This window comes from Triturus cristatus, chromosome 3_2, assembly GCF_964204655.1.
Source record: "Triturus cristatus chromosome 3_2, aTriCri1.1, whole genome shotgun sequence".
Classification (NCBI taxonomy): domain Eukaryota; kingdom Metazoa; phylum Chordata; class Amphibia; order Caudata; family Salamandridae; genus Triturus; species Triturus cristatus.
In genome coordinates this window covers 890942168-890969028 of record NC_140584.1, presented here as the reverse complement: position 1 = coordinate 890969028, position 26861 = coordinate 890942168, and the positions used below count along the sequence as shown (strand labels likewise).

Genomic DNA, 26861 nt, shown 5'->3' with positions numbered 1-26861 from the left:
TGAGGCGCAGACAGAATCTGCGCTGCACGGCCCGGGCCCAGCTCACATGGATTCGGGGCTGGTTTTCATGTTTTACAAACAGAGCGCACATTCGTGCTGAATGTCCAGGCAGCAGTCTCAGGCTGAATTTACAAATTTCTTAACTGCTGCTGCCTCCCCTGACCGGACACGTGGTGCTGTTTGCGATCCATTTTTATTAGAATGGGCATTGCCACCTCTTGCACTCTTTTCTGGCCTGCTGCTGCAGCAAGCAGCCCCTGGAAATCATGGTTTGCCAGCCCTTCAGGCCTCTGTTGTGGCCTGGCACAGGACGATGCACGATGTCTTGCTCTTGCCACCAGGAATTGCTGCTGCAGGCAGAGTAATTATAGTAAGGAGCAGCCATGACCTTGACATGTGCTGCCCTGAGTGCCCTTCTGCTTTTGGAGGTTTGCTGGCGGCTATGCCAGTCACAGTGAGAACTGGCACTAAGTGCCTAAAGATCGAATCACGGCTCTGAAGACAGGTTGAGAGCCACGCCATGCCCTCTCAAAGCAACTCATCTCTATAGCTGCATATTAGAAGCAAAGTAGTACAGTGCTATATGCAAAGAAGAGAGCCAGCATCATCTCTTTCACTGCGGCAGCCTGCACTCTATGACCAGTAACTGACTCCTGCCTCCAGTACATGATCATGGTAGTCAGACCAGCTGTCTGCAGTGAGGGACTCCACAGTCTACAGCTACATCGACCACCCCGAGGCAGCAGATATTATCTAACCGCCACTGTCACTGACTCCTCTTGGTAAGTCAAAGATAACGTGGTGATTAATGTTCCTGCTGGAGAAGGATTCGAGTTTTGTGTAGTGCAAAATTTAACTCACCAGTCGTACAGAGGGTTAACATGCCTGCTGGAAAGAATGTGTATTTTGCATGTCACAGAACTGTATTTTATGTGGATAGTTCAGTGGGTTACTGCTTTGTAACATAGATCCTTTGGTTGCTTATAATTAATAAATGACAATCCTATTCCACACAGTGGCATAAAAACTGTCATTAGTTAGTTTGGGTAAACATGCATTCTTATTAGTAAAGGCAACCCCAATTACTGTGGTACATTTAAACCCTGAGTTTGTGCTTTCCAGACCACTATTAAAATATAATGCCTTCCTAACTATAGATGATGTGATCCTACCCCTTTTAATCCTCATTGTTTTTATTTTTTTTACATTTCGTAGGATGATTAATTGTATCAGTACAATGTGTCTGTGGTATAGAGTGCTCTGGCACCCTGCACTTGTATGAGCAGCGCTATAAAAACAAATGAAATGTTTGTGAGAGAGGAACTGAACTATGGAGAGATAAGGGGCACTAATGGAGAGTAGTAGTAAGGGAATCCACGGAGAAGGAGGTTGGAGGGGGGCATCAAAAAAAGTTTGTTGCACTGGGCACCACCTGTGCTAATGCCAGCTCTTAAAGAGTGAGTCAGTGATAGCTGTCACTGTGCTGTTCGACAGTGTTAGTTTTGTCTAGTTGGGAAAGTGTAATACTTGGTCAGTCATGGGAGGTAGTAGGTGGAGCCGGGTGTGGGGGTGGGGAAGAGAGTGTGTGTGGTTTCCTAAAAAATTTGGGAGCACCTGCACTTAATATTTTACAAATTAAGCACTGCCCAGGGGCCTGGTGGAAACCCCGCTGAGCAGGCTTTTGTTGCTGCACTGTATTTGAGTGTATTTCAGTTTGCGGCGTAATTGGAAGCCTGGCCTTAGCGGGCTCTTCCATTTTCCTCAAAGCCCTACTTCAGCAGGCTCATGTATTGAGGCAGATCATCGTTGTAGGGATGCCGGCCTTCCGGGCTCATTCTCCTGCCGTTCGCCGAAACGCCTTCAAGTGTGGCGCGGGTGGTCCGAGTAAAGGGTGCTGTAGGTCCGGATTTACATAGCGGCCGGAGGGCGCCGCTTTACAATCCTTTTACGTCAGGGATGTGGTAGGGCAGCAGGCTGCTTTACAATGCTGGGGCCTTGACGGGTCACGCATTCCTGGTATGCTGGTTTTTGATGGGAAATGCGGCCGTTAGGTTTACACTGGCAGTGTGCACGCTGCTTGTGTGTTGTTGTTGCTTAGCAACAGGCCCGGCCATCCGGTGGGTAAGTTCACAACAGGATCACCCTATTTAAGCCTGGCTCCCTAGAGATGGTTCTATGCCTGTTCAGTGTGTGTGTTAGTATGGAGAATGATGAGGTACTGCATGTGGGGGTAGGTCCTAGTGTGCAGGTATAGTAGTCCCAAGGAATGTTTCTCTGATGGGCCAAGATACGCGCTGAAAACCTGTCTGTTAGCTCTATACAGCCATTCCGTGTTCTTTTATATAAACGGCATTGTTATGACAGAAGGGCAATTTCTCTGAACCAGGCGTGTAGGAGACTAGCGAACGAAATTCTGAGCCCTGAAGTTATCAATTTGCAGGGTTCTGTAGTCTCCAGAAAGAACGCTTTAATTTTCTTGCATCAAAGACCTATCACAGTCAAATAGGTGATGTTGCTGTAGCACAATCGTTGGTGTCTAAAAGAGCCTTTCCAACGTAGTAAAGGTGGTGTCTGAACCTCAGAGCAGCACCAGTCAATCGCTGCTTCTTATTAAGTAGAAATTGTGTGGCCAAAAATTGGGAAAGAAACACAGGCTTTCACCAACATGTTCTTCTCGACCAAGTAGTAGAAAGTTCTACCGGAAAGTACTGTGGTAGGTGCTTTCAGTTCAATGCGAATATTCAACGAATCGTGTTGGCGGCGTCCAGTCTCCTACACGCCTGGTTCAGAGAAGTTGCCCTTCTGTCATAACAATGCCGTTTATATAAAAGAACACGGAATGGCTGTATAGAGCTAACAGACAGGTTTTCGGCGCGTATCTTGGCCCATCAGAGGAACATTCCTTGGGACTACTATATTGTTGCATTACCTCTTGACAACTCAATCATTTGAACAAGCCTTGAAAAAGTTACATCGGGTAACGAAACACGTGTCGGCTGTCTTGGATCATTGCTCTGCTGAATCTTGGATATCTTGAAATTTGTTTCTACTGCACGGGAAATTGGTGCATTGTAAAGGGACTGATTGTGTTGAAATTTGTTTCTACTGCACGGGAAATAGGTGCATTGTAAAGGGACTGATTGTGTACACTGTAATTGTACATTGTGTATTTGAACTACGTGTGCATATCATTGTAACACTGGAGAATAGGTCCATGTTTTTGGAAATGTTTAAATGGAACACTAGGAGAATAGGTCCATGCTTTTGATAATGTATAAATTGTGACTTCAGACAATAATTAAATGACATGAGTTACCACTAAGAACACTTGTTGGGACAGTATTGTTTTTTCCGAGCTCTGGGGGACAATCAAGATTTCTTGTCTTAACACTGTATTATTACGACTTATTCCTTACCTTACCCATAGATACTGTGATTTTCAACATTAGAGTGCCGGGATAGTACCCAGTCAAAAAAACGTCTAAACTACAAGTGCCCCCTCCCCGGGTCTTGTGGTCAGTCACATCCTAGGTAGTGGGATGTTTTCTCTATCCTGATGGGCACCGCAAATTGTTCAGGCTACTAGGGAATAGATGTGCGACTGGTAGCTCCATCACTACCGCAGGTCAGATTGATGTAAAACATCTTGCACTTGTTAGTGTTGTGAGACAGAGAAAAGGGTCAGCGACAGGAGGATATTTACAGCTGGGACTAATTAAAGTCCCAGATAACCTAACTATCTGTAGAAATGTAAATGCTGCATTTTAAAACATATTAGGCATTTGTTCTCAACCCACAACATAGCATGTTTTTTGAAGGAGCAATTAAAACTCACAATTAAAACTGCTAGACTTACCGACAAAGCTGCAGAATGTTATCTGTCCTGCTCTTTACACGTCTAACCTCTCTCCCTGAAAGCGTGTTTCTGAAGAGTACAGGGCCCCCATCCTTTTTCCGTCGGGGCTCTGACTGAAGAGAAACAATGTAACTTGTTACTTTGTTTCTCTTCAGTTCAGTCCTGCCCTGGGTCAGCGCGAGGGGCTCAGAGCAGGCTGCAGGCTGCACCTGCTTTCTAGAGCAAGCCTTTCACTCACAGCTCTTTACTGAAGAGCTGAGGGGGCCCCCCGCACCGCGGGGGTTGCGGGGGTGTTTGTTACGCCCCTGCAGAGGTGCAATTATTCCCACCCTCTTATGTATATTTCTCCTAGGCCTGTCAGACAGACAAGGCGTGGTAACTCAAAGAGACCTTCACTCTCACGCCTGGCCAGATCTGCGTTGGGAGGGTGGTGGGTAGCATGCACCTTGCCAGGCAGGCATGTAAAATAAGAAGGACTTCCCTGCCTTTGTTCTTTAAACAAAAAAATCACCTGCCTTACGCAAGGACATGGTGTACATGTTTTCATAAAACTCTGGCCATGCCTACAGTTCGGGGATGGGTACGTTGAGCCCTCATCCTCCTGCCTTACCAAAGGATGGAGGGCAATAGTATTACAAGCACCCGGCAGCTAAACTATGTCCCGGTGCCACTGCACTCTGCTGCCCTTGTTTTAGGGCTAGAAATGTGTTGTTGTTAATTCAATTACCCCCACCCTGGGCACATTTCTCTAACGGTATTATTTATAGGTCTATGATGTCTGTCCCGTAAATCCTAGAATCTCGAAAGAGATCATTTGAAGAGCCTGAGAAAATTAGGACGGACACCTTGGTGGTAAATGTCTTTTTGCAAGCACATTGGACCCAATGTTTTCAGCTTTAGTCACTTGAACTTCTAAGTAGTGCAAAAATCAGACTGAAACACACTATGTGATAATGAGCAGCAATGTGTCCTGAACAGTATTGTGCCATAATATAGAGCACTGTGTCATACTGGGCAATGTTAAGTGATATTGTTTTTTTTTAAAAATGATATTTGACAAATTTGTAAACAAGTATTGGCAAAGCCAAAAGATTTAGCTTTAATTACCTCCTCGCAAGTCTTCCACGCCACAACTAACGTAGTTGGCTTTAGCACCCCAATAGAACCCTCCAAGCAAATTAGCGCTCTAGCCTTTTCATCCTTCCCTAACATGGCCGACCTCCTTCACCCCTGACCTAATATAAGAGGATTCACGACCACCCCACTCCCTGTTTTTTTTTTTGGTTCTGCTCTGCAAACTTTTCGAGCAAGTTACAGGTAAGCGGGGCGAGGTCTGCTGTAGCCAACCCAGGGGCAGTGCTTAATTTGTGCCGGGGCTTTCCGGTGCTCAGCACCGGCACATATTTCCCAGGGCCGGGGCTGTTGAATCAATTTTCCCTCCCACTAATGCATTTTAGTGCTGGTATCACTGCACTAAAATGCATTAGTCACACATTCATTTCTACAAATTGAATGCAAATGAAGCACTGCAGCCTGCACATAACAAGCATTTACAATGCAATGGTCTCGGCATTGTTAAAGTTAGAGCTATTGGCATTGCTCATGACATTATTTTTGTTTATGCTTCTGTTTTTAAAACATTTAAAGAAACGGCATTGTTATTTACAATGTCAATAGCTTAATCTCTCTCAAATGCGAGACCTATTCCATTTGCACCCACACAGAGAGCCACACACAAAGCAACCCACACACACAGAGCCACCCACACAGAGCTACCTACACAGAGCTATTCACATAGAGCAACCCACACACAAATAGAGCCACCCACACAGAGCCACCTACACACACACAGACAGAGCCACCCACGCATAGAGCCACCTACAAAAAAAGCCACCCACACAGAGCCACACACACAGAGGCACACACATACACACACACACATATAGACCTCTGCAGCAAACACATTAACCCACTGATCCGACGAACCAGGATTTGATTCTGTACCCTGTAGAATACACAGGGAACAACGCAGCAGGCTCACTATACTGTTTTAGAAGGAAAGGAAGCTGTGTATACACATTCGACTCTGCAGCAAATGCATGAACCTGCTGAGATACAGCTGTGTGAGTGTGACCAGGGTGCAATCATGTGACCCTGACACTCATCCCTGCCTGGGTGAGTTATTCTTCCCGCTTATCTTGTTAACAAGGACATTACACACTGGCCTGTGTGAAGCAAAGGGAAAAGGTGACCAGGGCCAGTCCGGGAGGGTACACAGGTCACCCTTTCCAAATAATAACTCACACCGCGTGGCCATGTTTGTCCCAGTCATATGACCGCAAAGAAGGAATAATGCGACAATCAGGGTGAGTCGTAAGAAGCCGAGCACGGGCTTCTGAGTGACCAAAGGGCGGAAGTGAGGCCGCCGGAAGATTCTGGGACATCTTTAATACAGACTAAAGGTATGGCTTGCCAGAGACCTGTGGTTATCGCGGCAACCTATGAGCGTTATCTTCCCTCCGAGACTCGAAAAGTAAGGCACATGTGACTAGCAAATATACGCACGCTCCCATGACAGGACAGCATGCCTCTGGCAATCTTTAGATCTATTCCCCAGCCTCCCCCAACAGGCCTGATGCACTGTACCCACAACAAAGGTGCAACTTATCCCTCCTGAAAGGCACTCGAGAAATCTAAAACCGGACAGGACCAGCCTGTCCTTTGCGACCTAGAACGATGCGTCTCGGGACTACAGCTGCCTGACCCTTGTGGCCTGGACATCTGAGGCTTCTTCCTTACGGAGGACTGTGGCCACGAGTCTCTCGCGCCACCTACAGTTCTACAAACACTTAAGTTATCTCCCTAAACTTTGACTATCCACCAGGACAGCGTTTCAGACCTTTGTCTTTCTGCTGCAAATAGTTATCAAAACCAGACTACAGCACCCAAAATGCACTAGATATGATCGAAAATGACGGTCCAATGCTCTGCGTTCTTTTTGGCGACCAAAATACACAAATACCTCTCTGTTGGTGTCGGCTTTCTATGAGGAATACGGGATACTCTGTTGTTCAGGAATTGCCTAAAAGTAGGTAGGGGGTACTTCCTGTATACTAATGAGCAGACCCCGCCTCCTGGCAAAACCTTAATGGGGTATGTTTACCTCCCTCTCGTCTTGTTTAATCCATTATATAGCAGGACTGTGGAACTTCGCGGCTACACGTGGGTATACATTTATAAAAATAAACAAACAGAGAAAAAAATATCTACGATCTCCATAATGCAAGAATACGCCAAACCAAAGATGATTTTAGTACATGTATAGTCGGACTGTTTGATACGAAATGGCGAAAGGGAGGCTAGAGACAGAAGTCTTTCAATGCCAGTTCTCTCCAGACAAAGGAGAACGATTCTGGGCAGCGCTTGGTGTTGGTCAAGTATGGTGCTTTCTTCCCAATTCGCAACTCAAACACGCTTTAGGAATGAAAATACAGGTACGAGCTCTGAAAAAAAGCGCTCAGGATTTGTCGTAGTGATATGTCCCTTCTTTACCAAGCTTGTCTCCGATGACCCTCCAAACAGGTTAGATCTTGTTCTTACCGGCTCTCTTTCTGTAGTCCCCGGATGATGTCCAGGAGAGAGAGACAAAATTGATTTATCGGTCTCTATTTTTTTCTTCAAAATGAACCTCTTCCTAGTTTTAAGATGTTGACATGTATGTCCTAGTATCGCCGAAAGGGCAAAAAAGCGACTCAAAACTGTGCGCACTCATTGAGAGTTTTAGTTAATGCATGTAAGGGATTTTTTTTCTTCAGTTTTATATAGCACGAACTCGATCAGACGGTATTGGAGCGCTTTACATGAGCAGAACAGCAATCACATTACACACAGACACATTCCTTTTTGGTAGGCACGGGGAGATTAAATAATTTGCCCAAAATCACAGGATGTTCAGTCAACGCCGAGACTCGAACCTTACCAACTACACCAACCAAATCTGCCATGTCTCTGCTACCCAACAGCCCACCGCCATTTGAACCGAGCAAACAAAGTCCATGGTCGTTAAAAAACACATACGATAATTAAAACAAGAAATGTAAATAAACAAAGATCGCTTACCTTAGATGTTCGGAAATCGCTCTGTACATCCCAGCAAGAGACACGAATAAACACGAGAACGTCCCTGTAAAAAAAAAAAAAAAAAAAAACACGCCCACCATTGTAAAAGGGACGGGGTTTAAAAAAGAGAAAGAAACGAAAAAACACACCCCCGTATCCGAAAAAGATGGGGCTTGAATTGACAGACAAAGCTCTTCTCCAAAGGCTGACCAGCATTTAAGAGGCCAGCCAATGGAGAAGAGGGGCGGGTTCAAGCCCCACTACTAGAAAACATAAAATCTCGACAGCGAGACTGCGCAAGCGCAGCCTTCGCTAGCCGAGACCTAATTAAAAAAGAAAAGGGCTGCTGCTGCGCTCTTCATTTAGCTGCCTCGGAGCTCACAATAGATGGCCTCAGGCATTTGAACTGTCTTTTTACACGTTGTTTTCGAATTGGCACCGGATATAAAAAGACACAAATCTGTCTTGAGGGCCGACCCCAGCCTCTGGGACAAGTGGTTCCGGTGCATTCAGTACTGGGTGCATTCTTTCCTGGAGGGTGAGGCGCAGACAGAATCTGCGCTGCACGGCCCGGGCCCAGCTCACATGGATTCGGGGCTGGTTTTCATGTTTTACAAACAGAGCGCACATTCGTGCTGAATGTCCAGGCAGCAGTCTCAGGCTGAATTTACAAATTTCTTAACTGCTGCTGCCTCCCCTGACCGGACACGTGGTGCTGTTTGCTATCCATTTTTATTAGAATGGGCATTGCCACCTCTTGCACTCTTTTCTGGCCTGCTGCTGCAGCAAGCAGCCCCTGGAAATCATGGTTTGCCAGCCCTTCAGGCCTCTGTTGTGGCCTGGCACAGGACAATGCACGATGTCTTGCTCTTGCCACCAGGAATTGCTGCTGCAGGCAGAGTAATTATAGTAAGGAGCAGCCATGACCTTGACATGTGCTGCCCTGAGTGCCCTTCTGCTTTTGGAGGTTTGCTGGCGGCTATGCCAGTCACAGTGAGAACTGGCACTAAGTGCCTAAAGATCGAATCACGGCTCTGAAGACAGGTTGAGAGCCACGCCATGCCCTCTCAAAGCAACTCATCTCTATAGCTGCATATTAGAAGCAAAGTAGTACAGTGCTATATGCAAAGAAGAGAGCCAGCATCATCTCTTTCACTGCGGCAGCCTGCACTCTATGACCAGTAACTGACTCCTGCCTCCAGTACATGATCATGGTAGTCAGACCAGCTGTCTGCAGTGAGGGACTCCACAGTCTACAGCTACATCGACCACCCCGAGGCAGCAGATATTATCTAACCGCCACTGTCACTGACTCCTCTTGGTAAGTCAAAGATAACGTGGTGATTAATGTTCCTGCTGGAGAAGGATTCGAGTTTTGTGTAGTGCAAAATTTAACTCACCAGTCGTACAGAGGGTTAACATGCCTGCTGGAAAGAATGTGTATTTTGCATGTCACAGAACTGTATTTTATGTGGATAGTTCAGTGGGTTACTGCTTTGTAACATAGATCCTTTGGTTGCTTATAATTAATAAATGACAATCCTATTCCACACAGTGGCATAAAAACTGTCATTAGTTAGTTTGGGTAAACATGCATTCTTATTAGTAAAGGCAACCCCAATTACTGTGGTACATTTAAACCCTGAGTTTGTGCTTTCCAGACCACTATTAAAATATAATGCCTTCCTAACTATAGATGATGTGATCCTACCCCTTTTAATCCTCATTGTTTTTATTTTTTTTACATTTCGTAGGATGATTAATTGTATCAGTACAATGTGTCTGTGGTATAGAGTGCTCTGGCACCCTGCACTTGTATGAGCAGCGCTATAAAAACAAATGAAATGTTTGTGAGAGAGGAACTGAACTATGGAGAGATAAGGGGCACTAATGGAGAGTAGTAGTAAGGGAATCCACGGAGAAGGAGGTTGGAGGGGGGCATCAAAAAAAGTTTGTTGCACTGGGCACCACCTGTGCTAATGCCAGCTCTTAAAGAGTGAGTCAGTGATAGCTGTCACTGTGCTGTTCGACAGTGTTAGTTTTGTCTAGTTGGGAAAGTGTAATACTTGGTCAGTCATGGGAGGTAGTAGGTGGAGCCGGGTGTGGGGGTGGGGAAGAGAGTGTGTGTGGTTTCCTAAAAAATTTGGGAGCACCTGCACTTAATATTTTACAAATTAAGCACTGCCCAGGGGCCTGGTGGAAACCCCGCTGAGCAGGCTTTTGTTGCTGCACTGTATTTGAGTGTATTTCAGTTTGCGGCGTAATTGGAAGCCTGGCCTTAGCGGGCTCTTCCATTTTCCTCAAAGCCCTACTTCAGCAGGCTCATGTATTGAGGCAGATCATCGTTGTAGGGATGCCGGCCTTCCGGGCTCATTCTCCTGCCGTTCGCCGAAACGCCTTCAAGTGTGCGCGGGTGGTCCGAGTAAAGGGTGCTGTAGGTCCGGATTTACATAGCGGCCGGAGGGCGCCGCTTTACAATCCTTTTACGTCAGGGATGTGGTAGGGCAGCAGGCTGCTTTACAATGCTGGGGCCTTGACGGGTCACGCATTCCTGGTATGCTGGTTTTTGATGGGAAATGCGGCCGTTAGGTTTACACTGGCAGTGTGCACGCTGCTTGTGTGTTGTTGTTGCTTAGCAACAGGCCCGGCCATCCGGTGGGTAAGTTCACAACAGGATCACCCTATTTAAGCCTGGCTCCCTAGAGATGGTTCTATGCCTGTTCAGTGTGTGTGTTAGTATGGAGAATGATGAGGTACTGCATGTGGGGGTAGGTCCTAGTGTGCAGGTTCCAACTGAGTCTCCTTCCTTGCAGACCATTCAGCACATCATCCAGGCTGCTGTGTCTGCAGCATTTAAGAAGCGTGAGGGCCTCCTTCCCCTGTGAAGCAGAGTGTTGAACTTTCAACTAGTGCTGAGGCTGAAAGAAAGGAAGATGATCTCTGCGGCCATTATGTGCAGGAGCTAAAGGTGGTTCTGCAGCATATCAAAGATAACCTAGCATTCTTTATGGCCCAGATGGATTTCTTCATGCAGTACCAGAGGCATACCTCTCTCAAAAAGGTTGTTGCAGGGATTCTGCACATATACAGAACTATGCACAGGATACCTGAACCTCGGAGTATTGTGGTGTACCAAAAACACGCCCCGGTGCCCAGAACCCCTATCCGGCTAGCTATAGTTTCCCATTCGTTCTCCGTACCACAGCGGAGCTACCAATGATTGGATATCCTAGAATATGTGACTCAGGGCCTCTCAGAATTTGTGGGAACAAGACACTCATTCGCTTAGATTCTCATACCTGTTCACAATGTGAGTAACCAGAGACACTGTATAGTTTAAAATGTTTATTTCAACTAACATGCTCTGTAATGCAGTACACGTGCTAACATTAGCAAAGAAATGCATAAAAACAATATAATCAGCATGGTTAAAATTCCATATAATACGAACGGGGATAGCATATTATAATGACAGTGGATGAAGCCTTATAGCGCTTTACCACCCTCTCCGTGCTACAATCTATGTGTATTATATCAGTGGAAGACATCTGGGCTTGGACAGCGGACCCCCTACCTCAAGTCTGAAATGATAAGATTTACATCTCCGGACAAGCACAGCTCTTCCTCTGGAAAGGTTTTCTCCAAGTGCGTCTAACTTGCATCCCGTGCAATATTAAAAGCACCTGGAAAGTCAGAAGCGCAGTTGTGTTCCATGTTATGTCTATATATGTGTGGGACGGACCAAAGCCGATTAACCAGTGGAGTTGTTTTCTGGCCTTGAACACGATGTACAGACGAGAACTCAGAGCACAACAGAAATAGTGAAAGGCAGACAGTTCCCATGTGAAGGAGCACAAGCAAAAGTGTTTATGGGAACCAAGGCATGTAGTGTTGTGTGCATAAGCGGCAAGATGGCGGTGATGCAACGCACAAACTAATGCTAACTTACCAACGTCCGCTGGCATCCCTAAACCCTCACGACACCCTCCCCTTGGGCAGTCATACGCACAGTGATTGAAGTAGAACACAGAGTTCAAAAAGTCTGAGCAACAAGAGCTTATGAGACCTGTATGCAAAGAATGCCAATTGGGAGAGAAAAAGAGTAAAGGTATTTTTGTTTTAAGAATATCCTTTTGGTTGTAAATAAAAATAAATAAAAATAAATTATTAGGAGGAGTGAAAAAATAAAAAAATAAAAAGAATGTCTGGGTGGCTTGGTCTTATCAATCCATCAGTGTGTAAGCGCAAAAAGTGGCGACAGCTTCCAACAGGAAATCATTGCCATCGTCCAAAAAAAAAACGCCATCCAGTTATGTAATTCAAAAGGGCAAACATGCTCATTAATGATGGGTGCTTCCAGGACCATCGGTGGGCAACTTGCATGGTACTCGTTGTAACTCCATTGCAGGAAATCACATGCTGCTGCACCGATATCGCACTGAGCTAGCACTCCTAGCGCAGCTGCACATGCCATCAAACCCATACCGGAACAGTCCTGCTCATGAGACACTAGCAGGCTCATCAGTAAGGCAAAGTCCGGGTCAGGAGACGCTGTTTTTGTGAGGCAGAGATCCAAAGCCCATTGAAAAGGACATTCCAAGCAGGATAAAACTGGTTGCAGTGTACCATGGAAATCAGAAAGACAGATTATAAGCCACGCTTAGAGTGGCCAGTGGCAAGGTACCGTAGCACTGAAGCATGCGGCTACGAAGTAGCTGAAGCCGGGCCGGGTTGTGTACGACCACAAGAAAGGGCAGCCATTTCTGAGCAGGCAAATCAACAGGAAGACCCCGACAGCTAAGGTGAGTATTAGTGGCAACCCGCTGAAGACGCTGGAAAAAATAGAATGAATGAAAGCCGGGATCACACCAAAAATACTTTTAAAAGATGTTACAAGGCCAGAGCCCACAGTTTAAAATCAAATGAGCCAGCCCCACTGTATGTGAAAAAAGCATTGAAAATAGAATGAATTAGCTCACCAAAATGTTGTGGGAGGTGAGTGTTTAAAAGTGCTTGAACTTCTGTTCTTGTATTAGCCACCTGCAGGACAGAGGTCTCATGGGCAGAAGTGAGAGAAACTTCTTTCTGGGACAATAAAGCTCTTATACGGCTCAACTTGTTGAACTCTGCCTTCAAGGTCGGAATGAAAAACCAAATTGAGATATCGGGACTCCCTCGAGGTGGAGGAAATAGCACATTTTTTAAGCAAACTACACTTTATGACACAGTCACAATGTACGGTATGCCTATTAACATGCCACAGCATTTTTCATTATTCAGAAGTAAATAACTGCTGTTAGACAACAGTGTGAATGTTGGTTTAATCAAGGGGACGGGCTTTCCTTTAAAAATGCACGCTAAATTAGGCGCCTCTAAATTACAGGCGCTGTGCAATTGTATATTTTTGCACACAAGGGAGTGTCCAATGGAAGAATCGCAAGATTCACCAGTCAGATACAGCTCTGTGTCATCACGCAAACATCTAAACGCGAAGGGGAGTGACCAAACTTCATGAAGAGATGAGTTTCCTAATGGTTCATAGCGACCTAGGGGAAAATGTTTCATACATGATGTAAATTTAAGTAAGGAGAACGGCAGTGTTATAACCCCATGAACGAGCCAAACAGCAGAGTTTGTTTCCGCTGCTGGGAATGGTAAAGGTTCTAATTTTTTCTATTTGTAAAAGGGTATAAGTGTCATCTTTCATGGACATAGACTGTTGTCTTTCAGTCAAATTAAAAAGTAAAAACAAAGAGGACGCGTTTACATAGTCCCATGGCACTCGACCCATTTTAAACGTCTGCAAGGTCAATGCTAACTGCATATTAGAGCGCAATTGGTTCTGACCATGATATAACACAGATACATCATCCTGTACAACATCAACAATAGAAGAAACAATATTGTCCAATGTGTATATCCTGGAAGAAAGGCTATTAATCAGGGCCGGACTGGGAACCAAAACCGGCCCTGGCAAAGTGCTCGGCCGCCCCCACTCACCCCCCCCTCCTTCCCGGGGGGGGGGGGGGGTGGTTGGGGGTGCCGCCGAGCTCTTTGCCAGGGCCGGTTTTCGGCCGATTTTGTTACAGGGCTGATTTTGCAAAAAAGGCTCTGTAACAAAAACGGCCCCCAGGGCCCAAAACCGGCCCCCACCCGTGCGCCGCAGCGGTGGATTGCCCGGTGCCCACTACGGCCAGTCCTGCCCTGGTATTAATACTTGCGGACCCCCACCCCCGTATGGACGGATCCGCACCGTCCATACGGGGGTGGGGGTACGCACCGTACCTCCGGGGGTGGGGGGAGGTACGGATGAGCACCAGCCAAATATATATCCAAATAACCAAATAAGTGCGTTTAAACCAGGAGATAAAAATTGCAAATTTTGATGGGGTCAAAGTCGATGTTGAATGAGAGTCAAAGAAAAATTGCGACTCGTTCCTGGGTGTAGCATCTAACCCAGGCAAAGATTCACTTGTAGGGTAAGTATATTCTGGTTCTTCATTAGCAGCTGTGGACTGTAGGACCAGCAAAGGATTAGCAACAGAGTCCATCTCTATGGCAGGATTTCCCGGAATAGTGGCATACGATGAAGCTGGAGGCAAACTATTCAGAATCGGCCAGATATTGTAGCTTGGCATTGTCAATTGAGACATATCTGTTGTCTTTGCGGCCTGGAAGTGGTGGTAAAACTACTGTACGAGTTCTCTGCACGCCCAGCACTGGAACCGGAGCTCGATAGAATGGACCAAATCCTTTTTTGTTCTCCACCTTCTCTCTGACCAGTTCTCCAACTTTAGCCAGCCAGCCGATCACTGGAATCTGTACTGCACCATCAACGGCGGCAGGTGAATGTTCTTTTGCTAGGCTTTCTTGTGTCTTGTAAGTTCTGTAATACAGCACAATGTTTATGTACATCAAAAGGGATGGCATCAGTCGCCAAGTCTAGACCATCAAGGTCTGGCACAAACCTTTTCATGCCAAAGAGCAATTCGTACGGGGTCCGCCCACCCAGAGGTCTCCTAGGGAGATTATTAAGTGTACGTTTTACGCTGTACAAATGGGCGAGCCAGTTCCTGCCAGTGCCTAGGACTCTAGCTGTTAAGGATTGCTTTAAGTCATGGTTAATTCGCTCCACAACGGAATTGCCCTCAGGCAGGTATGGAGACGAAAATTTGACCTGCACCCCCAAAGACCGCATGGATTCTTTGTACGGCTTAGAGGCGAACGCTGGACCCTGGTCTGAATGTAAGGTGCCCACTGCAAAAATTCCCACAAAGACGCACAAATCCCTGACTACAGTTCGAGCGTCAGCACTGCGTTGTAGCCAGACCCATAGAAAACGTGTGCACGAATCAACTGCTACTAAAATTTATTTATATGCAGTATCAGAAGAAAATGGACCGCAGTGATCCAAATAAACACAAGCAAATGGTCTATTGGATGTGCATACCGGCGTTTGTGGTGGCCGGGTCACAGTAGACGGCTTGATTGTTGACATATTTCACAAGAAAGTACATAAGTACGTGTTTGTTTATATAAGCCGCGCCACCAGCAACGTTGTTGCAAGATACTGACTGTAGCAGACACACCAGCATGCGCTGAGGCCATGCCCTTGTGTGCTGCAATTATCAGTGTAAGCCTGTCGTCCGGGTTGGGAATCAACCTCTCACCAACGTTATTAATTGTCACATAGGGAACGCTATCAGGGTTTAAATGGTTAAAGTATTTGGAAGGGATTCCTTTTGGATAATTACCTCCCTTCTCTGTAGCAGCTATAGCTGCCAAGGTGTCATCATCAACCTTACTCATGGATCTTGTAACCGCTGCTACTAAGCACGTGTACACTGTTGACTTAGCTGCTTCATCAGCTAAGCTGTTATCAACCGTGTGTACTCCTACACGTTGGTGGCCTAGAGAATGAATTACCTGTGTGAGCAACAGGCTTTCTTTCAGCTCTGCCACTTGAACCCATAGCATTTTATGCTTAATTGTCTTGCCTTTGGAATCTGGGTAGTAATTTTGAGTCCAAAATAATAAATTGTCATTAAAAGATTGAACACAGTAAACTCCAGAGCGAGCACCAAAGCACGCAGCTCAGCCAATTGGGCGGTACAGTCGCCGAGCGCCTGTGTGTGAACCACACTGGACTTAAACTCGCCGTTCCCTATGGAAACAGCCACAATCGCACAGGCTGCATAATAAGAATGTTTAGATCCAATCGCCGGTTGCGCCGAACCATCAGTATAAATGATACAACAGTATTCCTCGAACAGGCGCATAGACAGAGGAGCTGGATGAACGAATTCATATTGTAGGGTCTCCTGAGTCTGTAACGAGGAATCATAGATAAATGTGACATGTCAACGATGTAGCCCATTGTATCCACCGTGGATGTAAAGCTTTGTAATTAGGAACACTCGTCACTGCTTCCAGAGCAGGATATGGTGTTACCACCAATATGCGTTTTCCCTGCGCCAGGGCACGTTCTTTAAGAATCGCCATCTGGACTGCCATCAAGACTTTTTGCATGGGTATATTTCTCTAATAGGATATGTAAATTCAGTCCCTGTTCAATTGTCCCCCAGCCCTTACGGAAACCATACTGTAGATCACTAATTACTCCTTTCTCCTCCACCCATCCCAGCAGTCTTTCTAATATCACCCGTCCTATGATCTTCACAGTTGAATCCAATAAAGAAATCGGGCGATTGCATGCTGGATTTGCTCTATCTCCCTTCTTAAAGATGGGGACAATTATAGAGTCATACCAGGTCGTTAAAAATCCCTTGGTACAGCATGCATTAAAAACTTGAGTTAAAAGTGGTCCCCATAATGCCAAATTAGATTTAAATAGGTCCACCGGGATTCCGTCCAGCCCCGGGGCCTTACCGCCACAGCTTGCATTTATGGCGGCATTGACCTCACTCAAGGTAAAATCCAGGGGTAGTTTTTTAAAAGGGGGGGGGGGAGGTCCAGGGTCAGTCCCGTTCACCACAATACTCTGTGCATCACTAGTTTGATTATTATATAACTTTGAATAGTGCGATTTCCACTCTGATTTACTGCAATTTCTATGGTCGCTTTTTTGTGCTCAGACAAGAAAGGCGCATTAACCGCCTTCCAGAAAGCAGAAAGATCTCGATTAGTTCAGGTCTCACGCAGGGCACTCCAAGTCTCCTCTTTCAGCGTTTTCTTCCTATCCTTCACGGACCTCTTGTAGTTCCTTCTTGATTCCCTAATGAGTTCCTGATCTTTCACCCTAGCGTTTAAAGCATATTTAAGTTTAGTGTGGGCTTTTGTACATTGGGAATCAAACCAACCCTCGCTGAATGCGTTATTCCTTCTTGTTTTTATGTACAGTGTATCCTTTATTTTGTTAGAGATAATTAAAAAGTTCTCTATGATTGCTTGGTGAGAGGACATTTTATCAAGACACAAATAAATCATGTGCCTACACTTTGAGACGATTTTTGTAACAAAAACTTCGGGGTCCACTTTCCCCCATCTCAAAGCATACCCATTTTTGTCTGTTTAAGGTGATGTTCATCAAAAACCTGAGTGGAATTACCCCTCAAATTAAGATCATTTTTATATAATGACACATCTATACTTTGCGGATAATGGTCACTAACGGCAATGTCATGAGTAGTAAAAGCAATGATGCGTGATGAGTGCCTACATGTGACCAATAAATAATCAATTGTAGAAAAGGTACCTCGGCCGTTAAATGTTGGACAGAAGGGAACCACAGGAGCACATAGATTATTTGTGAAACCCATATCATAGGCAAACAAAATGTCATTCAGAAGGTCTCCATATGGTGTGTGAGGGATGTGGGAAAGACCGAAACCTTTTTCATGCACCATACCACAGACCCCCTTAGCCTCCCTTGGACAAATAGGGGAATTCAAATCTCCACCCCATATAATCAGAGCGTCATTAGCTGCATAAGAAAATACATTGTGCAGTTCACTGTTTAATTTTCGCAGTATACCCTTGAGTATTTCCGATGGGACATTATTATAAAAATGTAACGATACAACGCAAGAACCTTGATACACATGTAAATTAATCACTTGATAATACCGACATGAGACAGTCAATTTGATTTTCCTCAAGTTCAAATAGTTGGATATATATTTACAAAGGCCCCCTTTAGCTCTACCATGGGGTGATCTCATTGTTGGTGTATGAAAACTTTTATACCCACAAATGTGGATAGGATCCTCTAACCATGTTTCTTGAAAACTGAGGACCTCATATTTATTAACAAAAGCAGCCCAAACTTTATTACACACTTTGGACTTGAGTCCTGCCGCATTCCAAAAAAGGAACTGACAATTATCTTTCTTGGCAGTACCCATGTTCCTGTCCTCCCCCCCCCCCAGACCATCCACCCCCAATGGGGACTTAAGCCGTGTTTTGGTAGGGAGCAGTAGGGTTTGCACTACCAAAGTGTCTGGGAATATGTCCACGGTTACCAGTATTTTTTCCGGAGGGGCTCTCTATTGTATGTCCTCTAGCAAATTATTGGCTCGTGGTGCTAGCAAACCCTTATTAGCGCCAGGATCTACACTATTCAGGATTCCCACCTTATCAGAACCCTCTATGCTCAGTCAGTCCACTGCTTCTAAGTTGTTAAGTGTATCAAAGCGATTGTATGTTTGGATGTTATACTGATTTCTATTTGTCAGAGTATATGGTTCCCAGTTTCTTCTTGTGTTGTTGCTCCAAATAGGTCAAAAGAAATTGTGGTGTACCAAAAACACGCCTCAGTGCCCAGAACCCCTATCCGGCTAGTTATAGTATCCCATTCGTTCTCTGTACTACAGCGGAGCTACCAATGATTGAATATCCTAGAACATGTGACTCGGGGCCTCTCAGAATTCGTAGCAACAAAACACTCTTTCGCTTAAATTCTCATACCTGTTCACAATGTGAGTAACCAGAGACACTGTATAGTTTTTAAAATGTTTATTTCAACTAACATGCTCTGTAATGCAGTACACGTGCTAACATTAGCAAAGAAATGCATAAAAACAATATAATCAGCATGGTTACAATTCCATATAATACGAACGGGGATAGCATATTATAATGACAATGGATGAAGCCTTATAGCGCTTTACCACCCGCCCTGTGCTACAATCTATGTTTATTATATCAGTGGAAGACCTCTGGTCTTGGACAGCAGAACCCCCTACCTCAAGTCTTTGATGATAGGATTTACATCTCCGGACAAGCACAGCTCTTCCTCAGGAAAGGTTTTCTCCAAGTGTGTCTAATTTGCATCCTGTGCAATATTAAAAACACCCGGAAAGTTAAAAGCGCAGCTGTGTTTCATGTTATGTCTATATGTGTGTGGGACGGACCAAAGCCGATTAACCAGTGGAGTTGTTTTCTTGCCGTGAACACGATGTACAGACGAGAACTCGGAGCACAACAGAAATAGTGAAAAGCAGACAGTTCCCATGTGAAGCAGCACGAGCAAAAGTGTTGACGGGAACCAAGGCATGTAGTGTTGTGTGCATAAGCGGCAAGATGGCGGTGATGTAATACACTAACTAATGCTAACTTAGCAACGTCTGCTGGCATCCCTAAACCCTCACGACAAGGTGATGGATAATGAGTGGCAGAAGGTTGACAGGCAGTTTTTACCACTGTACTTATCTAAGCGTTATGCCATTTAGGACTTTGCTAAGGATTTTAGAGCGATGGTAAATGTAGATTCTTTCAAAGCTGGGTTATCTTCATAGGATACCATCATTTCCGAGGATGCCTCTCCTTCAGACGTGGTTGACAAAAGGGTGGAGGCAGCAGTCAAAAGGTATTACACCATGGCCAACTTCTCCATTAGGGCCTCTGCTTATCTCTCCTACACTATCCAGTCTCTTTTGAAGGACTACCAGTTTCTAGCTGAACTTATGGAGCAAGGAGCGATCATCATGCTGACCCATGCGGTCATGGAACAGCAGACCAGAATGTTGTCAGATATTTCGTTTGATATCTTGGGGGCCGTGGCTGCCTCTGCAGTACAGCTAATCAGGTCAGGCGCCAGGTCTGGTTGCGCCTTTGGAAGGCTGAGGCGGCGCAGAAATCCCTTCTGATGAAGATTCCTTTCTCCGGGGTGAAGCTGTTTGGCGCTCCATTGGAGGAGATGGTGATGAAATCAGTAGAGGATAGGAAACTGTTTGCTCCAAATCATCCTTCTAGGGGTAGATTCTTTGGCACGAGAGGGCCTTCGGTCTGTCTTCTGGTCTTAGGGGTAACCTGCCCTTTCGTGGGAGGGACGCAGTCTGGGTGTCCTTTTCTCCCGCAAGTCCTGGTTTCAGCAGTCAGATGTTGGTTCCAACACCTCATCGAAATCCTGACTATCCCAGGAGGGGCCCCGAAGGGCAGCTCCCTGTGGGAGAGGGGGGGGGGGGGGGGGGTCAGTTGTCAAATTTCATGGAGACTTAGGGGAAGTCAATTTCGAATCAGTGGGTATTAAGGATTGTGAAAGAGAGCTACAGAATTCCCTGCCCCAGAGTTTTTTGTTCACACTCCTTTGCCCTTAGTTGCCACAAAGAGGAAGGCTCTTTTGATAGGTATTCAGACTCTTCTTGCAAAAGGTGCCATTTGCCCAGGTATGGCCTGTAATGTGGGTCAAGGTATCTACTCAGTCCTTTTCCTGGTAAGGAAGATTTCGGGGACTTCCGTCCTGTGCTGAATTTGAAGCGGGTATACTTTATTGTCCCTCATGTTAAGTTTAAGATGTTGTCTTTGCAGGTGATCTTTTCTTTCAGGGGAAAGTGGTGGCTTCCTTGGATTCGCCCGATGTCTATCTGCATGTGCCGATTTATCGAGCATTGATTTAGCGATCATCCAAGCAGTTCCTCCGGTTCTGTGTTGGGCCCGAGCATTTTCAGTTCCAGGTATTACCCTTCGACTTGTCCTCTTACCCGTGGGTTTTTACGAAATTCTTGGCTCCCTTGGTTGGGCTCATACATAGAGAGAGGAGTCAGGTGTTCCCGTACCTTGATGACTAGCTTATTTCTGCCTCTTTTATTCCCAACAGGACTCTCCACGTTCAGAGAGTCTGGGAGATTCTGGAGGTCCACATCCTCTTGATCAACCACAAGAAGTTGTATCTGGTCCCTACCCAGGATCTGGGCTTCATTGGGGGTCACCTGGTCATGGTTAAGGGGCTGGTACTTTTGCAGGCAGAGACAAGGGCATCCTTATGGAGGAACCTGCGTTGCCTGCTTGCACTGAATTCAGCCCTGGTGCATCAGTGATTGAGGTTACAGGGCATTATGTCTTCTGTGATCAATGTGTTGCCATGGGCTCAGTTGTACCTGTACTCGTTAATGAACCATCTGCTGTCCTATTGGTCCCCTTGTTCCACCAATTACAATCTTTAGGTGGTGGGGTCCTGTCAGATTCGAGTCGCCCTGGGGTGATGGCTGGAAGAGACCAAAGTTATGAGGGGTCTTACCTTTCAGGTGTCATCTTCCTTGGTGGTGACAATTGATGCCAGCAAGCTAAGCTGAAGGGCGACTTTGGATTATAGGTCTGTACAGGGGCTGTAGGATCGCCTTCAGGCTGGTTGTTCTTCCAACTTCAGGGAACTGAAGGCTGTGCAGGTGGCTTGTCAGGAATTTGCTTCAGCCCTCAGGGGGATCATGTGCTGGTTAGGACGGACAATCCGGTAGTGATGGGTTATCTCAATCACCAGGAGGGTTGCAGGATTCAGTCCTTGTGGCTCCTGGCTCAGGAGATTCTGACCAGGGTGGAAAGCACTGTGTTGTCTCTTAGGGCAGTGTGTCTCCCGGGGAGGGAGTATTGTGTGGCAGACCACATGAGCAGGGTTTTTCCCCATGAATTTGATCTCTTTGTCAACAGAGGTGTGTTGCAGCAGAGGTTTGGGTGTCCGATGGTGGACTTGTTTGTGGACAAGGACAATGTTCTTCTGCCACGCTTCTGCACAATTGCTCCTTATCCGGAGGCATGGCGGGTAGATGCGATGTCATTCCGAAAACCGGACAACCTGCTGTATGCATTTCCTCCAATTCCCTTGATTGCCAGAATGCTGTTCAAGAAATGCCTGGAGATTGCTTTTGTTCTGTTGGTGGTCCCGGGCTGGGTCAGTGCTGCTCGTACCCTCTACTGAGGGAGCTTGCGGTTAAAGTGTGTTGGGCGGTTCCCGACCATTTATATTCTCCGAGGGGTGCTCCTCTGCTGGCGGGAGTTCTGCGGCGGCTCCATCTTGAGGTCTGGCTATTTAAAGGGTGACTCTGCAGTCTCGAGTTTGTTTGGCTCTGGTGGTGGACTTTCTTCAGGGCTCCAGACGTCGGGCGACTCTACTGTTGTATCCCAGGCAATGTGGATTATTTTCTAGGTGGTGTACCACTAAGGGACTGGACTCTGGTTTGGTGAATCCGATCAGGATATTGGATTTTCTGTCTGATGGTTGTTGCGTTGGGCCAGGCTACATCTACTCTTTGGGCACAGTGGGCGGCTTTGCAGGCTATCTGAAGTCCACATTTAGATGAGTTAGATCCTTTGATATCCAGGTTGATGCATAGTTTCTTCCTTCGGCGTCCTCGGGAGATTTGTACTGCTTAGGCCTGGGATCTCCCATTGGTGTTGCAGGCACTGCAGGCTGCTCCTTTCGAACCTTTGGGGGCTCTGGACATAAAATTCTTGACCATAAAGGTTGTCTTTTTAGGGCTGACGCTTGATAATTGAACAGTAAGAGAAGTGGGTCATGCCTCCTCTTATAATAGATCAGGGGTGAAGGAGGCCAACCTTGTTAGGGAGGGATGGGAAGGCTAGAGTACTAATTTGCTTGGAGAGTTCTGCTAGGGAGCTGAAGCTCACTACGTTAGTCATGTAGCGAGGAAGACTACACTCGGTGTAAAGAAGATTACCAGTAATTAACTGGGGCATGTGTTAACACTTGCAACTAGCATTTGTGCATATCATATGTTTGCATGCGTTAACACGTTTAAGCTTGACCTATTGACTTTGCCAATGTTTGTTTAATTTTAAGAGTGATTTCTACGAGTAGGAGGCCCCAAAGAGCCACATCATCCACATCCCTACTGTGGTCATAAGAAGTTTCTGTAGCCCCATAAAATCCTGGGCACAGAATCTGTGGGCATTTAAAGGATCCTCACATTACATAACAGTAGCACATTTTGGTCAAATCAGATAGTGAGGATTCACAGTTTCTTTAGGATTCCATGGATCCTGAATTAGACAAAGGGAAAAGTGTTACCTAATGTAATCGGATTTGCTTATTTTGCACATGTATTATTCTTAGATCTTTTGTGTATCCCAATGAGCAGAGTCTCCACTTTTAAAGTTTAACCGTACAAAGGCCACCAATATCTTTTTGTACATCTTAATAATTACTTTAAGGATTCAAGCCAAACTAAAAAATACAGATCTATTCTGAGTAAAGTGGAAATTTTCTAATTTCATATCAGTTTTGGTGTAACTACATTCAATAATTTCTGCTGAAACAGTGTGTTAAAAATCCTATTGGAGCTAAAATGAAAAACACTTTTGTCCACTCCCTGGATGGATCTTCGTAACTGTGTGTGCATAATTTCATGCAGTTATTAGAAAAGCTGAAAAACGTCTTTTCAATGGTAATTGGAATTTAACCATGACTACAAATTTGCTATCAATGACTCAATATTAAATATAATTTAACATTAGAACTATCTCCCTGAGGAGATTCGGCCATGTGCCGACCTGTCTCAATTCAAAAAAATGCTCAAGACCTGTCTGTTTTAAGTTTATGCTGCTGATTGGGTGTCACCTTCTCAAGCGCCGAGAGATCCCCCTGGGGATGATTCGCAGTGCCATACAAATGCATATGATTAATTAATAATTATTATGTATAACTTTGTTATATATGTACATATTTAAATTGATATAATTCTAAAAACATATAAAACTTACAAGAGAACTTCAAAATATCCATCAATGAGAAGCGTTGTTAAAGAGGGACGTCTTCGACAAAAGTAAATGATCTGTAAGAAAGGGAAACAACAAGTTTAGTGGGAAGAGTAATGAAAATGATGGATAAGCTAGTAAAGTCTCAGATTTCATTAGTATCCAGTGCTCAAGTTAGCACATCACAGAGCATACAGAATACAGATAGGGTGCATGGGTCAGTTCTGTTCAGCCATTGGCTTGTTTGCGTGAGCTCTCCATAGGCATCAGCTTGATGGGTTGTCCATCACATCTTGGACCATGCCACAGCTTTTTACTGATATGTGGATTTTTGCCATTGCACGAATGACTGGTTACCAGGAATAAAAGTAATCCTCAAACAGAGAACAAAAATAGGTAAACTGCTCATTAAGGAACAGACGTTCAGAGATCGCTTAAAAGTGGAAACTCCTGATCTAAGATGCAAGAGCATCTCATGAAAGGGCCCTCTATCTCCACCTGAGAGTGCTGCCTGGTCATGGTGAGGCCCACTACTCAACTCACAGTGCACCCACATGGTGAATTAGGCAGAGCTGCATGTTAAGTGCTCTCCTGTACTGAGCATCATCCCTGTTTTACAACATTACTGCAGAACACCAAGCCATGTAGGTAATCCAAGCACAGAGACCAGTGCTGAGGCTGCTCTGTCTCCAAGCCCTGGGACCAGATGAGGAGCAGGTAAACTGCTTGTGGCTACCTCAGAAAACGTCTCTCCCTGGTGCAGCCTCTACGTGTATGGTTCTAGGATACCTCTGCCTTAGTCAATTGTTCAGCCGCTGCAACCTGGGCCTACTTGGACCTTCAGAAACCTATGTGCCATGTGTCTTCCACAGGGAGCTGCCACTGGCAACACATCCTACACGAACCATCCTACACCTAGGAAAACAGTGGCTGTGTGAGCTCTTGTGCATTTGCTGTTGTGTCTTTGTTCCTTAGACTATTGGTGTTGAGCAAGGAGGGCATGTGCCCCCCTGTCTGTATACACCCGCAGTTCCTGCACGGAATTAAATGCACAACATTGTGAATTTCGACCACAGAAATGGGCTGCGGCGTTCCCAAAGCGGTGCCTTTCTAAAGCTCTCCTATGAGCATTAGAAAGGCACTGCCATGGAACCATCGCCACAGGACCGCCCAACCTGTATTCCAGTCGGAATATGGCAGGCTGACTGCAGGTTTGGTGGTGTTGCAGGGGGGGCTGGTGTGGCAGCCTGCTGCAACACCACCAAACTTGTAATCAGGCCCTTAGTCTTAAAAATGGAAATCAAAGCCCTTCAACAGGGCAGCAGACTGTATCCGTCAAAGGCCCCACAACGTCAGATAAGAATTGGACAGAGTCAAAGAGAAGCTGTCGGTTTAGGCGGAAAATGCTCCAAGCGTGAAAATTTAAAATTTGCGCCCAGGAAAGTCCTCTTGCTGTCTGGATAGTATTGGCACCTTCACCTGGTCAAGTGGACAGTTGCTTTTTTCGTGCTCTTATTCCTCCAGCAGAACAAGGCATCAAGCTGTAGCCAAACAGAACTCTCTGAGACTGGATACATTCTCTTTGAGGTCCCATTGAAAGAGATTTGCTGCTGTGGAAAAGCTCAGAGCAAGAGAAGCCTGTATCTTCAGCCCAACAGCAACGAACCTTTGTTGGATCGGCTTGGAGGTCTTCGGACCCAAAACATTTCTAAGTCACAGGTTTTTAAGGATGTTAGGAGTACACTTTGACACAGCCCAGGGTTCCAGTGCCTCAAAAACAGCACTTGGGATTGAAGACTCATTCACGCAAAATCAACCAACAGGGTCCAGGGCACGTCTAGTTGGAAATGGTCAGTGGGGCTTCAGTAGAAGCAGGGGCAGCTCCTCTGCTAAGTCGGAGGAGAGTCATAACACTGCCTTTCAGCAGCTAAAAAGGAAAAAGAAAATGATAAAAACTTGATGTTATTATTATTTTATTTTTCTGTGCTGGGGCAGTTTTGTGGGGCTGGGCTAGGCTGGGCAGCGCAGGGATCAGGAGTGGTGGCACCCTGCTAAGTGCGCATGAATGTTTGGCCGGCCCTTTGGGGCTGGCCAAAAATTCATGCACACTTTGCATGTTCTCCACCCAGGCTGCATTACAGCCTGGGTGGAGAACATGCCCAGGCTCCTATTACCAACTGAGCGCCAAACCATGGCACTCAGACCAATCAGACAGCTGCATTACAGCATTGTGATTGAGGAGCCTGGGTGCTTCCTGATACCTGTACGAACAGAAGAGAGGAAGAGGACGGAGAAGAGGGGAAGCGAGGCAGTGGCCGGCCTGCTGGCCGGCAGGTAATTGATCTTTTTTTATTTTATTTTTCTCCCCCCCTTCCTGCCCTTCTTCCCCTCCCCGCCCCACTACTGATTTGTAGGAGCAGCCGCGACTAAGTAAAAGGGCTTCTTGCAGCTCGTTAAGTCCCTGTAGATTAACACAAGGTCATCCAACTGACCCTTGGAATCTACTCATCGATCTTAAACAGAAGATGCTGTCCTTCTGTTCGTCCACAGGTCCAAAGTGTTCTGAAAAGAGTGCCTAGTGGTGCCTCATTTATGGTTGGCACTAGCCTGAGACTGGGATTGTTTCCTAGCACCACCTTCACCAATGTTATATTATGTGAATTTGTAGAGTGCAGCTAATCACCCGTGACAGTATCCAATCAACCAGTCAGGATTTATAACGTGCGGCTAATCACCTGATATAGAATCTAGGCACTTGCAGGTCCTGGACTCTTATTTGAATAGCCAGGTCTTGAGAGCCATTCGGAATGACGGAAGTGAAGTGATGGTCCAGAGGTGCATGGGGAATGTGTTCCAGGTGTTTGCTGCAATGTGGGAGAAGGAGCATCATCCACTTCTGCTTCGGTAGATGCAAGGAATATGGGCAAGTGAAAGGGAG

General features: G+C 45.8%; 1 pseudogene across 1 annotated transcript in view; it reads right to left on the bottom strand.

Moving 5' to 3' along the window:
* LOC146858397 (transient receptor potential cation channel subfamily V member 1-like) overlaps nucleotides 1-26861 on the bottom strand; it is a 989609-nt pseudogene that overhangs the window by 132200 nt on the left and 830548 nt on the right. The window contains exon 10 of the transcript XR_014980020.1: nucleotides 23930-24000. The product of XR_014980020.1 is annotated as a transient receptor potential cation channel subfamily V member 1-like (transcript). The remainder of the gene's footprint in view (nucleotides 1-23929; nucleotides 24001-26861) is intronic.